General features: G+C 42.1%; 1 long non-coding RNA gene across 1 annotated transcript; it reads right to left on the reverse strand.

The window, feature by feature from the left end:
- Positions 1-10,852: 10,852 nt before the first annotated feature.
- Positions 10,853-11,503, reverse strand: LOC308325606. The gene is made up of 2 exons (XR_013965048.1): positions 11,325-11,503; positions 10,853-10,976 (listed from the first exon to the last, which is right to left on the reverse strand). It is a non-coding gene; the product is annotated as an uncharacterized lncRNA (long non-coding RNA).
- Positions 11,504-15,483: the final 3,980 nt, after the last annotated feature.

Below are 15,483 nucleotides of genomic sequence, written 5' to 3' on the forward strand. Positions count from 1 at the left end.
ACTGTCGAACTGAAACAAAGACTAATGTAGACTGGGAACTCAAAATGTTGACACAAAACAATTAAACAAACCTTTTAACAAACAAACAGCCTCCCTCTCACGGAAGCGACAACTCTGAACTAGTGAGCCTTACTCACATGGCCATATAAGGCCTGATGGCCGGAAATGACGTGAACGCAAACATCTGGCACTTGACTCTTAACAAAATAAAATAATGTATCAGTAAACAAAATAATGACAGAAGTAATAACTAAAGTTTTGAGGTAAAGAGCAGCACTTCAGGACTGAGCTACTCTGTAGACATGGAGTCTGAGTTTTGCACCTGTCCAGTGTGGCTAACGGGGGCACCATGCGAGCGCCAGGCTGCGGTGGTTAAAGACATTTGGTGTATTTTCTGCCGTACCCGTAACAGAAGAAATTTGGGTGGAGCTGCTCAAACTGACAACAGCAGGTATGATTTAACACCCGTTGGACGTTGAAGAGTATTCTTAGTTCATGTCTTCATTTTTTTCTCCAAAATAACGTTGTTATTCTCATGCTACTAGTAGTAACACAAATGCAATTATATTCACTGTTTCAGGTGCCGAAGGTGCAGTAATGCCCAGCTCGTTTCTGACACCTCTCAAGACACGTCAAACTGGAGGGAGTAAGTCACAACTCACATGCAGCACATCACAGCAATGCATCTATATAATATAATATACTGTGCATGCTACTCATCTCCCACTCTGTTTTCATTATAGATTGCAAATCCTCAGACTTTGTCTAGGTCCAACAACCCCCATGCCCAACCCCAACTCTGCATCACGTTTGAGGCTGTAGGTGACGTGACAGATTGCAAATCCTCTGACTCCATGCAAGCCCTTTAGATCTGCCAGTGACCTCTGGGATTCTTGTGCTGTTTAACCTGAAGTGGCCTGTCTGTACTTTGTGTATGTTTTCACATAAAAAGGTATTTATGTCACATGATGTCAAAAATACTAATAGCAATAATTCACCCTATGGGTGGGTGGTAGCGTTGTAATAACAGGAGCGCTGTTGTGCCCACCATCTGTAGACATCCGCACCCCGCGAGCGTCTACTCCAAGTGCAGGCCGTCCGCTCCTTGTGTCCACTCCTCATGCAAGCGAAGGAAACACCAGGACCAGACAATAATGTGCAACTGGAAGTTCTGCTGACCGACCTGTGCTGAATCATGAAGAGTGTAAGAATTATATAGGGGCTCCATCTCGCGCCACCCTTATCCCTAAACGTATTTGCCATTTTTTTTTACTATTTTGAAAGACATTGTGAGCTTGTAGATCGGCTATTTGAACTATTTTAAAAGGTAAGGTAGTAAAAAATGGCAAATTAGTTTAGGGATAAGGGTTAAGGGGTGGCTGACTGCTGTGTCAAAGCGGAAGAGGAGTGGCCATGATCACTCTTACGCCTTGATAAAATAAAATAAAAACAAGGCTGGCTGGGCACCACAGATCAGCAGATTGTGTTGAAAGAAATTGCTCACATCCAAATAAGTGACATGGTGACAAAATAGCATAGGGAGTAATGCTGCGAATTGTCTCAAAAGTGAGCACGGCTGCCCACACTTGAGAACTACTTTTAAAAAGACCAGCTACCAACCTTCTGTAAATAATGTTTTTTTTTTGTTTATTTATGAGTTCTTTGTCCACGCACATTTTTATGTGACCAAATAGCATAGGGAGTAATGCTGTTACTTGTCTCAAAAATGACTGCAAAAGACACCAGGGCTGCCCACACTTTATTGACTGCAAAAGATTGCCGTTATGTTTCAAAAAGCTTTATACCAGGGCTGCCCACACCTTTTTTGACTTGAGAACTACTTTTAAAATGACATGCAGCTATACCAACCTTCTGTAAATAATGTTTTTTTTTTTTTTTTTTTTTTTTATGGGTTCTTTGTCCACGCACATTTTTATGTGACAGCATAGGGAGTATGACCAGAAAACGTCTCTAATATTCAGGACATAATATCTGACAGCGAGTCAGATGGGACAGCAGGCTCAATCCGTGTGGAGGAACGGAGTGAGTCAGAGGAGACTGGAGGCTCAAGCCGGGTGGATGAATCCACACACCAGACGTGGACTGCAGGTGCACCAAAACGGCTTTGTTTAAGTCATAACCTTCACTTAATGTGGCCCGCATGTTCATATCCAGAGATATATTATTTATTTCAGCTGTTACACTTCCAAACATTGACCTGCCTTATTTATTTATTTTATGTTTTTGTTTTTTTCTGCTATTTTTAATATGACAGTATATGCAATGTTAGTGTAACAGGTTTTTGGGAGAGTTGTTTCTATAAAGTTCAGACTCCAGTTCACACCAAAGGTATAAAAGTACAAAATAAATTTATTACAATCTAAACATATCATGAATTCAACAATGCAATAATTAAATTCAAGGGTACCCTTTTTTTTTAAAACAAAACAATAAATCAATTAATTAATAAATCACTTCATCGGCATTTAAAATAGCAAGCATCAATTGATAAAACTGTAGGGGAGAGAGTCAGTGAGTCAGGAGAGTTAGAAATACCACAGTCCAGTCCAGTAGCCAATCTGATCCGGGTTTTGCGCCTCGCCACAGCCGTGACGAGACAGCTAGTTAAATTCAGTTCGATCCGACCACATTATCCAGTCCGGGACACTTGCAAACCATGACAACACACACACACACACACACACACACACACACACGCACGCTGGCGTTATTACTTTCCTTTAAAAAGGAGTAGGATGAGCATATCAATAATCAATCTATGTGGTCTGCGCCACCTGCACCGCCGTCCTATCATCTGGCTGGCTCCAGCACCTGGTCCTCAATACAGAAACGGGGACTCGAATCACTTTACTGTCAAAGAGCCTTAAAGCACACACTCAATGGCACTGAGGAATATAGTTACTTTCCTTAAGTCAGTTGATAGAGAGCGTTGACATTGCAGAGTGATCAATCTCAGCGACGTGGAGGAGGCGATGAGGACATCGGACCCACGGTGTGGTAGAGAGGAGGAGAGAAGTCCGGTCCACGGGCACAGCGTGGAGAGACCAGGAGATGATTTATCTGGCCTACAACATGTAGGGAGAAGAGGACAGAGAGAGAGAGGTCTGGCGTGATCTGACGACGGCGCGAGCAGGCACTGTCTGAGCAGAGAGAGAGAGAGCCCGAGGTAGGATCTAGGTGCACCTTTTATTTGGGCGTGGAGTTTTCACTGGCGAATGAATGACTCAGTCTGTATCATGATAGGCTGCACACGCCTCGGTTAGAGCACCTGACAGGTAAACAATACTGTGGCATAATGTTCATTGTCCATCGTTATCATAGCGCACGGCACAAAATATAAATAAAGCAATAAAACATAAAGTTAACCATCTATCATGCTGCTCTACATAGCCCTGTGCATTCTGTGACATTAAACCAAATGGCATTCTCCACTCTATGACACTATTGTGGAACTACAGTAGCCCTCTCCATCTGGCCCACCCCTGGTTTGACTAGAGAACTTTTATCTCATACAGTATGTGCATCAGGTCCTTTCTGATGACTGCGATTCAGAGGAGACGGCAGTACAAACTCTGCGAAAGAGACCTCGTGAAGGAAGAAGACACAGGAGAGGAGGTCGAACTTGAGAACAGTCAAACCTTTTCCAAGCCAAACCAACCAGATCCAAAGTATGTTAAAAAGCAAGTTTGTGCCAAGAAGAATAGAGTATTCAACGAAGCTGGTATGAAAAGTATACAGCTGGCTTAATTTCATTCCAGGAATTGATGGTGTTCTGTGTTTTCACTGCTTAAAGTACTTTAAGAGGGCCACACCAACCCAGGCTAAGAGCATAGAGAATGCCTTTGTTAGGACTGGATTTACAAATTGGAGAAAAGCAATTGAAAAATGTACAATTTATCAGGATTCGGATGGCCACAAACTTCCAATGACAACTCTGTTGCATGAAAACAGATCGGTTCACTCATAGCTGAGCTGTGCCTACACAACACAACAGGAAAAAAACAGAGCTACCCTATTAAAGGTTATTGGTGGGGTGACAATAGTGGCAACTAGTGATGAAGGGCCAGTCCTGGTAATCAGGCCTTTATGTCCCACCACCAGATGGACTGTTAGGGCTCCATTTTTGTCTCATCTTTCTAAAGCCACTATTTGGGGATTTAGGAGTGGGGAAAGGGTGTTCCCCCACTAAAGTTGGTAATTTGGTTACCTGTCTAAATCCCTTAAACACCTCCGTTACCAGTTATATTATGCATAGGTGTGGTTTGGGCGTTAAATAATTAAACAAAATTTAACCAATCACCAGTCCACGTGCCATTGCCGTTGCCCGTTAGTGCTATATTGCTTCATAGCCTTACGGTCTATAGCCCATGGAAAGAGTGTTGCGTTGCTGTTTTTACAGAAAATAAGCCAGACAGTGCTGGCTGCAGTCTCCACAGTCCAAGACAGCTTTAAAGACAAAAAGGGACTCTGAGCACTTTGATAAGATATTTGAGAAGGCACAAGGTATGTGTGAACGACTGTCTCTAGAGCCCATTGTTTTTTCCACGCAATCGTAAGCACCCCCAAAGATACAGTATTCTGGGCCGGCTGCTGCAAAACTGTTTGTGCGACAGATTTCCTGAGATGCTCAAAATGTTCAGAATACTCATGTTTGAATAGACCATATGTCGGTCGGTCATCTTTAAGTTAAAGGCAGGGTGGAAACTAGCCGCAATTTGCCAATGACTGCCCATACTGTACATCTAAACAGACAAAGTCCTATCTAATTGTATTAAATTATGTCACTAAAATTGCAGCTGTATGAAAAGCTTGAATGATGCTCTTTCTATCTGCCAAGTGTTTGTTTCATAAAAATCACACCCGTGTGACTCCCCTCCCCCCCCCCCCCCCCCCCCCTCTCTCTCTCTCATTAGCAGGCTACAGTGCAGTACTACAGCGCCCCTACTGGCCCCTACTGGTACATACTGGTGCTCATTAACGTCACATAGGTGAACAACACATACAGACATTTCTGTTCCTTGGAGTGGTTGCACCATAGACATGTTATGAGCTACTTTATGTCAAGTGATTTTTTTTCTCCAAGTGTTGGAGTTTGGAAGCGCTCCCTTTCAGTAACGCAACATCCTGCTGCCTCCTGCATTATGTGCAAATCCAAAACAGGTGGTACGCATGCAGGACTGTTGAGTGATTAATCAACGAGCGCCTCCAAACTCCAATACTTAGAAAAAAATCAACTGCAAGGAATTTATTGACATAAAGTAGCTCATGACATGTCTACCGTGGACTTTTATGAAACAAAACTTTGCAGATATAAAGAGGATAATTAAAGCTTTTCGTACAGCTGCAATGTTGGTGGGTTTGACATAATTTAATACAATTAGATAGGACTTTGTCTGTTTGGATGTGGCTAGTTGGCCACCCTGCCATTAACTTAAAAATGAAGTGCATATCTTAGCCAGGTCCTGGAGTATAACACTGTGGAAACACTATACAAGATGCCCAACAGGGGGCACCCTTGTCTCACTGACCTTTCCAATGGAAAAGTGTCAGTCAGAACCCCATTTCACTTTACACAGCTCTTGGCATTACTAGGCTACTATACAGCAGTTGAATCCATTTAATGAGCATAGGCCCAAAACCGCATATCTCTCCATTGTTTTGTAAAGGACATTATGCTGAACTCTATCAAATGCTTTATTTAAAAAAAAAAACCTTTTGGTGTTTTAAGCATTATGTAATACTTTAGCTATTGAAAAATAGCAGTTCTACAAGCTCATAGCATGGCAGCTTGTAGATCTGCTACTTTTTTATTGTGAAAATGTGGCTCAAATCTTAGAATGTATATTCTTCCAGATAAAACGTTTTCAACTCAAATCTTTGCTTCTGGGGGGGTTCCTGGAGCAACATATGTTCAGATGGGGGTTGGTGGCCAATAACATATAATTGTTGGGGTCCTTGACATGAAATATTGAGAACCACTGATATAGAAACATGAGGTATTTCAGAAAACTTTTAGAAGACATTTTTTTTATTTCAACGTCAGGCCTAAATAGTCTATATTTAAGATTATACCACCTTCTCCATCATTATTCATATGGGGAATCACATCTCGCATTGTGCATATTATATCTTCTATATGCCTGTGTAGAAGATATAATGCTACCCAATACCCTTTTAATCCTATTTGCCAGAATCTTATAGCAAAAGTCATTGTTCAAGAGACTGATTGGTCTGTAGTTCTCTACTTTCAGTTTTCTACCCTTATTTCTTATACAAAATTGTGATTACACCAGTCGACATGGATTGTGACACCAGCTGCATCCTCCATATGCCTGTAAAGCCTTACCTTTAGCCTTACCTTTAGCCTTAACCTGAAAAGGTTTTATAAAAGTCCCCTGTATAGCCAGTCTGACCCTGCGGGCTCTTGTTAGGCTGAATAATCTATAGCTGCATCAATCAATATAATATCATCATCACATACAGTAGCTGTTTCTCAGATTCACTTATTTTCACCTTGTTCAAAGCATTCTCAACACACTCATTGTCAACGTCCCTAACATTTTTGGCACTACTTTCCCCAATTTAATTGTGTAATAATTGTGAACACAATGGTCAATACAACTATAGTGTCATGGTGTGTACTTTGGGAGCTGTCAGAAGAAGGAGGTTACAACTCCCGAAGCACCGCCCATTCACCTCGGAAAGTGACGAGTCAATATGGCGCGTCATCACGGGGGGATCTGGTCGGGCCCCCATAGGATTACATTGAAAAGTGGCTGTGGGAATTACCATATTAAACACTCTACTAAGGGAGTAAAAATATAACTTTGTTAACGACCATGAACGGGGATATTTCGGCTATCACACGTTGTGTTTTGTTAATAATTGAGCAGACCGTTTTTGCAATATTCATAGTGAAACAGGGCTAGCGTCGGTGGCTAGTTGCGAGGGGCGTGTCTTAACTCTTCTCCAGGCTGGTTACAGCGGGCCACTGAGAGGCAGCTATCCCAGAATGAGTGCTTCTCTGTGGGTACTAGTAGGCTATAAGCGGGGTGACTTGGCATGATTATTATGGAGGGTTTTTTTCTAGACAAATGTTAACATAGGATTAATACGGGACATGAAGCATATTCATGAGGGAAAGTTGATAATTAAAAGAAAGACTTTAATAACATAACGGTCCGTTTGGTTCCATTTTCCTTTACATGAAAACTTTTATATATTGCAGTCACATATGCTTGCTTAATAATATCAACGTTCCCATCTTTTATCATCTACATGCGTCGGTCTTGGTTCAAATTATACCTACTGTTGGTTCCAAGGTATAATTTGAACCAAGACCGAATATCATTACGTCGGATATGAATTGCAAAAGCAGATTGAACGCTGGCGAGCCATAGTCTCTCTAGACAGACTGCATGTTGACTCGTGCAGATTATACATTATATACAGTATAATTGCGGGGGTGGGGGTATTGTATAATATAGGCATACTGTTAATTCAGTCAATTTCTGCAAACATAACTACTTTTAGCTGATAAAAGTTCACCAACCAACACCTCGTTCCTTTTGTTTGTCTGCTCCATTGAAGTGCAATGAAGTCCACTCCTCAGCGTGTCCTTTTTCATCAGATGATTGATTCACACACCTACCAACTGGCTGCGTTCCTAATGTTATTAATTTATCATACAATGGTAATTCTAACCATTCTATCAACGCAGTTAAAATATTTAGCTATAGGCTACAACATGAACATGATTTATGATGTACAGTAGTAGAAATAGACGACCTAGACTATAATTATCCTGCTATCCTGCTACCCTAATAGACAGGGGTACATGAGCACCTGGCCCTTCATTCGTGCTCTATCTCCGACCAAGCCACACTTCCACCACACATCTCTCTATGCAAAATAAAACCTGCACACTCCCACAAAAGACATAGACTACATTGCATTCGCCAGAAATGTCTTATTTACTGTTTAAATATTACTTTTCTGAAACACGCTATTCTTGCTCAACCTCAACAGCCTACGTCAGAATCGTCATGTTGGCGTCTACTACGCCAACTACGTTCACTTAATGGGGCCAGTCCTTCACAGTGACACACGCGTTAGATCAACCACGCGACCGGGATGGTTTCTACCCCTCAATGTCGTGCCTACTCTACACTGCCATCCGAAGGCCCCTCCCCCTTTCACTGCTCCTGTGTCGCCAACTACGTTCACTTAATGGGGCCAGTCCTTCACAGTGACACACGCGTTAGATGAACCACGCGACCGGGATGGTTTCGACCCCTCAATGTCGTGCCTACTCTACACTGCCATCCCAAGTCCCCTCCCCCTTTCAGCGACTCGAACAGCAGCTCCGTCCGAAAGCCGACAGCACTGCACAGCCCCACACATGTCACACACCCAAATGAATCGAATGAATGAATAAGGCGCTTATATCGCTTTTGCTCAGTGGATGGGACATTTACATTAAAAGCTATCGGATGGACGCGTGGATAACGGCATCGTTGTGTGCACTCGGAGGGAAAGGTTCCATATAGCTTCCATGCTAGCTGCTTCAGACACAGGGGAGGGGAGTGAGATTGCCCGCCTCACGGGACTCCAGTGCGAAATAGCGCTTATGCAACAATTACCCTAAAAACAACACCTCAACTCGATGTCATTGTGAATACGAATTTCGAGCGCAAATATAATTTTTGGAAGGACACTTTCACCCAGTATGAAGCGAAATGTGGAAGCCGTGTGTGTCACACCAAAACGGGTGCCCTATATAATCCTGTAACGCCGTGCATTCTGTGCTTGCGTGCGCATTTCCCAAATCTCAGTGATTTATCCACACATCGCTCTGTGTGTGTGTGTGTGTATCACTACATTAGTTGCCTGTTCAAAACTAAACTACACTTTATGAAATCATTGTTGCAGCCTACACACATATATTCAGGCCCATTCAGAACACATTTCCCAAATCTCTGATTTATCCACACATCGCTCTGTGTGTGTGTGTGTGTGTGTGTGTGTGTGTGTGTGTGTGTGTCGCGTCGCCCTCCAGCTGCAATTGCGAGTGTGCGCTGTGTGGGCTCCGTCTTATGAGCAAATTTAGAACTTCCTGTCTGAGAGCTAGCAGATTTAAGACATCCGGTTGCTTTCAGAATAAAATAAGGTTATTTAATTAGTTAAATAAATAATTTTTACATTACATTATTAGTATTATTATTACATTACAGTTATTGTAAAGACACACATTATGTTTCTGTGTAAAAATAAGTAATTAAATAACATAAAAAAGTTATCTAAATGGATAAATGCTATTCACTGGAGTGCATGGACTTTAGAAAGTGGACACTGGACAAAAGGTCCATTCTGGGTCCAGAAACGGTAATTTCTTTGCATTGACCCCAGTAGAAGCTCTGCTGCTGTGAATTTTACACCTCTCCCGCTTAGCGGAGACTGTGGGGTGGTAGAGGACATCTCCCCGGACGCGTGGGTATGTCCAGATAGTTGCCTCGCGGAGCCGTCTTTTGTCCAGTGTCCATTCTGGGTCCAGAAACGGTAATTTCTTTGCATTGACCCCAGTAGAAGCTCTGCTGCTGTGAATTTTACACCTCTCCCGCTTAGCGGAGACTGTGGGGTGGTAGAGGACATCTCCCCGGACGCGTGGGTATGTCCAGATAGTTGCCTCGCGGAGCCGTCTTTTGTCCAGTGTCCATTCTGGGTCCGGAAACGGTACATTTCTTTGCATTGACCCCAGTAGAAGCTCTGCTGCTGTGAATTTTACACCTCTCCCGCTTAGCGGAGACTGTGGGGTGGTAGAGGACATCTCCCCGGACGCGTGGGTATGTCCAGATAGTTGCCTCGCGGAGCCGTCTTTTGTCCAGTGTCCATTCTGGGTCCGGAAACGGTAATTTTTTTTGCATTGACCCCAGTAGAAGGGCTCCAGCTGTGAATTTTACACCTCTCCCGCTTAGCGGTGACTGGGGTGTGGTACAGGACATCTCCCTGAACGCGTGGGTATGTCCAGATAGTTGCCTCGCGGAGCCGTCTTTTGTCCAGTGTCCATTCTGGGTCCGGAAACGGTACTTTTTTTTGCATTGACCCCAGTAGAAGGGCTCCAGCTGTGAATTTTACACCTCTCCCGCTTAGCGGAGAGTGGGGTGTGGTAGAGGACATCTCCCCGAACGCGTGGGTATGTCCAGATAGTTGCCTCGCGGAGCCGTCTTTTGTCCAGTGTCCACTTTATAAAGTCCATGCACTCCAGTGATGAGCATTTATGCATTTAGATAACTTTATTATTACTATTATTATTATTTAATTACTTATTTTTACACAGAAACATAATGTGTGTCTTCTAGCATCATATAGCATCATTTAAATGCTTAATTTGTAGTTTCAATGTGCAAATGAAACTTCTTTTTCATACTCTAGAGGGTACTCTTATTTTGAAGAGATCGTCCACCCGAAGTCTTAAATCTGTTCATTAGATCTGTTCACTAGACGCTGCCCGCTGTGTGCAGGGCACACTACTGACTTTAAAAACACAGCTGAAACATGAAGTGGAATCTGTCAACTCCCGCAATTTCCTTCTTCCCATATTGCGCTGCAACGACACTGGGATGAGCCCGCCGAAGGCGGGCGAAATTCTAGTGCAAGGAATAGGCTAGCTTGAAATGCCTGGTTGTTGTGCAGTGATTCTCAACATCATAGAATGTCATATACATTATTATATTCATATAGGCATTTATAGTTATGTAGGCATACGCATACCTCTTCAAGTAGAGAAATGTACATTGCTCAATGCTCAGCTTCAAATGATATTGCAACAAAATGTGAAGTATCACTTTTATTTAAAATACAAAAATATATGACGGACAATATTCTGCAGTCTCCCCGGAATCCACAGAGCTCTGGACCATGCAGGTGGCGGCGTTCATGACACAGGCAATGTCCCCCTAAATGACAAAAGACTTGATTAGAACGGTAGACTAGCCCACTGTTGGACTGGAATATATCCCACTAAATATTAATTTCATTTATGCAAAATAATCCATGTTTGGGTTGAATGAATGCATGTTATCATACACGAATGCCCCCGTCCCTACCACAATATTCCCTTTTGATTATTCAATTCTTACAGTAAATACACACTTACAGTAGCCTGATAGACATGTAAAAGGAACGCTGCATAGAATAAATTATTATCAAACCGATGCAATCGCATAACGTGCGATGCTCCACCATGTATCGGCTGGTTAGCATAGCCAAGTTGGCAACAGCTAATACTAGCAAAGTTTACTTACACGTGAAACAGTCCCGCTGGTGGCTGGAGTCTGGACAGTTACAGGAATCGGTGGCCCTTGTGTATGGAAGACTCAGCTTTTTCTTCTCCTGGCTAATCTTTATTATTTGTGCTTGTTATTAGAATAACAAGCTGCTTTCGTCCACATAATGTTGCTGCATACTGTAGTGTGTGCGCGCAGCGCCCGGCATCCTGGCAGTCGATGGGCGTGTCGAGTTAGCATTCCACCGAGACAAGATTTCGACCTCCCTTGATGACGCTGCGGTGCGCGTCATCAGGCAACCCAAAGTTTATTTCTCCAAAATGGCGGATGTCGATAATTTCAGTTGATAAAGCTAAAATATCAAATGTGGCTCCTCCCCAAAAATGTTTTTATATATAGTTGACATACTTAAGGGTTTTCTGAGAGACGTGTGTCAACAGTTTAGCAAATAAATAATATGTTACCCTCTCTTTAAATGATTCTACCGTTTCTAGAATACATTTACTTTTCACCATTTTTATTTTATTTTACAATTCATGAATATAATTTATCTTTTGCTTAGTTTTTTCAAGCACTAGGCTATAGGAAGAAGGAAGTACACGTTTCACCCTCTACAGAATATTGTGCCCTACTCCTCACAATTGCATGCATACATAGGCTACACTTGTTTTTCTCATATTCATCTAACGCAGGATTTATTTTCAAATATGTTTTAACATTGTAATTCATATTATTACCAGCACTTTCAATTTCCCTTGATAGCTTTTCCCTCAGTTCCTTTTCCTCCTGTTTCTTTCTGAAATGACTTTGTTTTGCATATAGGCCTATACTTTTCTTTTTCAGGGAAAAACCATTCACTATAGCAAGTTCCCAAACTTGTTCATGCCAAGGAAAGGACCCCCAAATTGACACTTATTAGCCCACGGACCCCCAATATGAAAAATATGCCAGGGACTAGCAGTGATTCTCAAACTGTTTCATTTCAAGGACCCCCCCCTCCCAGAGACACTCCTGTGCATGCTGACTTTCATTCTCCCTGGGTCACTCAAATACAGACCCTCCTGAGTCCCTTGCCCAAGGGAAACTATCCCTGTGGCAATTGTGCTCAGTGCAGCAATACCTTTAAGGGTGCTTTTTTCACTCATCCCCATACAGGCAAGAAGTTCAAATTTCAGAGTATAATCACTTGTATTTCCATGTGGTCTATATGATCCGTTGCCCATGTGGATTGGCCTATGTGGGCAAAACCACTAGACCGCTCAAGCAACGAATTAGTGAACATAAGAGCTCCATTCTGAGAAACGACCGTGATTACCCTATTGCTGTCCATTTTAATGACTCTAGACATGACATTTCTTCTTTTCGTTTTATGGGTATAGAACAAGTTCGCCTGCCCAACAGAGGCGGTAACCATGACCTGTTACTCAAACAACGTGAAGCATATTGGATCCATACCCTTCAAACCCTTCATCCAAAGGGGCTCAATGATGGACTGTTACTAAATGTGTCCCCCCCCCCCCCTATACGCTATTTACTAATACGTAAAATATATAAGCACTTTAATTCAGAACTTCTTGCCTCGTTGAGTGAATTTGGTTTGTGTATATATTCTATGTATTTTCCACTCTGTCTGTACGTCATGAGAGCAGGACCTGGTGACTTTTGTCTCTTATTGTTGACTATGTTGATTTCCTAATGTATTTGTACAACCATTAGTCTTTACATCTTTTCTCGTATAATGTAAAAGTTATTTGGGGTCCTTGTGCCTTTAAATGATGTCAGCAAATTGAGGATCATCACAAGCTGTACCTCTTCCTCTAATTAGACTCTGTCTATTGTGATTGGTTGATTCTTTTTAAAACGTTTGTATATTACAATTTACAATTTAGGCATTTAGCAGACGCTCTTAATCCAGAGCGATTTACATTAAGCACGAACAAAAAGCATGGGAATACATCACATAAAGACATTTATCATGAAACATGCGTAGCTAAGAAAGTAACAGTGGAATATCTATAATGAAACTATACATATAAGCTATACATCTATACTACTATGCTACACATATGTACTATAACGTGCTATGACTACATACAATGCACTTATGCTGTCTACATAACATGCTATAAGTCTGTATCAAATGCTATCTAAGTCTACAGAATTGCTATCTAAGGGGGTGGGGTAAGTGCTATGGGCCATGATGGAGTCTGAAAAGGTGGGTTTTCAGACTACGGCGGAAGATTGGGAGTGATGCTGCAGTTCTGACTGCAATGGGAAGTGCATTCCACAGTTTTGGAGCCAGAAGGGAGAAGAGTTTGGGACGTGTGGAGCGTTGTCCCGGCGTTTTTAGTGAGGGTACTTCCAGCTTCCCTGCGTTGGCTGATCTGAGTGAGCGGGAGGGTTTGTAGGGTTCGATCATACTTGCAAGATATGGGGGAGCCATACCTTTGGTTGCTTTGAATGCCAGCATCAGAGTTTTGTATTCTGTTATATAAGTAACTCTGTTAAAATGATGTGTTATGCCTGAGAAAGGTCCGGAGGGACCGAAACGTTGCTTCATTAAATAAGACAATACTCTTGTGCCGAGCAGGTACACAGTGTGCGGGTGTACCTTATTGCTTTCAAGGACCCCAAGTTTGACATGCATTACGGACCCCCATTTAATGGAATTTCTATCTCTGGGACCCCCAATTTATATTGTAAAATCGATGTTAGTTTAACTCTGACAGTGTACAAATGGAACTATGTCCCGTTAGTGGGTCCATTTGGTTCCATACACTATCAGAGTTACAGATGGGTTGGCTTTTATTTTGTATTTAATTTGAATTATGAAGTGAATCTCACTTCAATTCAAGTGAGATTTGAGTTTTGTTATTGTATATTTAGTTGTATTATGGTTAAAACTTTGAGAGCTTCTGCTCTGTCTGCACAGCAAACAAGACCTGCTGTGTTGTGGGGTAGCTGCATGTGGAAAGCCTGATCCAGTCTACAGCCCGCCATGGACAGTGACTATCCGAGGGGGGCCCTGAAATACAAAGGAACGTGATTAATATCTCATTTACTGGTATGTAGGCACTAGGCCTACACCACGTACGCACGCGCGCGCACACACACACACACGTCACATTTATTAACGTCAGAACGAAATTAAGGAAGGATCAGCTGTTTGCGATCACTTTATAAATGCCGGGGCGACGTGGGTGTACTACGAAACCCACACTCGAATTTGGGGCAGATTTTACACTCAATTGATAAATGAGGGCCTTAGTGTCTTGCTCAAGGACACAGAATGGGAGACCTTCCATTACCCAGGTGGCCTACTCTACCGAGCTCCTGAGCCACTGCCGCCCAAAAACATGAATATTCTAAAATGAATGATGATCTGATAATTTAGTATAGCATACATAATGTCCTGTCATTTTATCATATATCATGCAACACAACATGCAGAGTTGTCAAAATATTAATATTACATTTACAGTTTCATATTGATATTTGATATTTTCACCTGGCCAACTTGTATAATTCCTGCATACGTTACTGGCGTGTCACTGCAATGTTTTAATAGCCCGTTAGTAACAGCACGTCCTCAGCAGGACTTTTACATTCTTGTTGTGTTCATATAGTTTTAACCATGTTGCATTATGCATTATGTGGTACTTTAGCTATTGAAAAATAGAGCTCTTCTATTTTTGAAAAATCATGAAAATGTTTGAATATATTCTTTCAGAGTGAATGTTTTTAACTAAAATCTTTTCTTCTGGGGGGTCCCTGGAACAACATATTTTCAGATGGGGGTCGGCGGCCAATTACATATATTTTTGGGGGTCCTTGACATAAAAAGCAAAGCTTTTGCACACCTACAGGCGACAGGTGCGTATAGGAGATGGTACGACGCCCGATAATGAAAAAGGAACAAACACTGTCTTCAAATGCAGTGAACCAACTTTAATAGGGAAACAGCAACGTTTCGGCCTATGCGGCCTTCATCAGGCTATCTTTGAGGTCCTTGACATGACATTTTTTGAGAACCACTGATATAGAAACATGGGTTTTCAGAAAACTGTCAGGATTTTGGAAGGCATTTGTAGAATCGATCTCAGGTCTAAATGGGTTAAGCAGACTTATTTCAAGATGCTCCACTGTTTGTGTTCATACAGTCTTATAGTAAAGTGTC

The sequence above is a fragment of the Protomyctophum bolini genome (assembly GCF_963924005.1).
Source record: "Protomyctophum bolini genome assembly, chromosome: 12".
Classification (NCBI taxonomy): Eukaryota; Metazoa; Chordata; class Actinopteri; order Myctophiformes; family Myctophidae; genus Protomyctophum; species Protomyctophum bolini.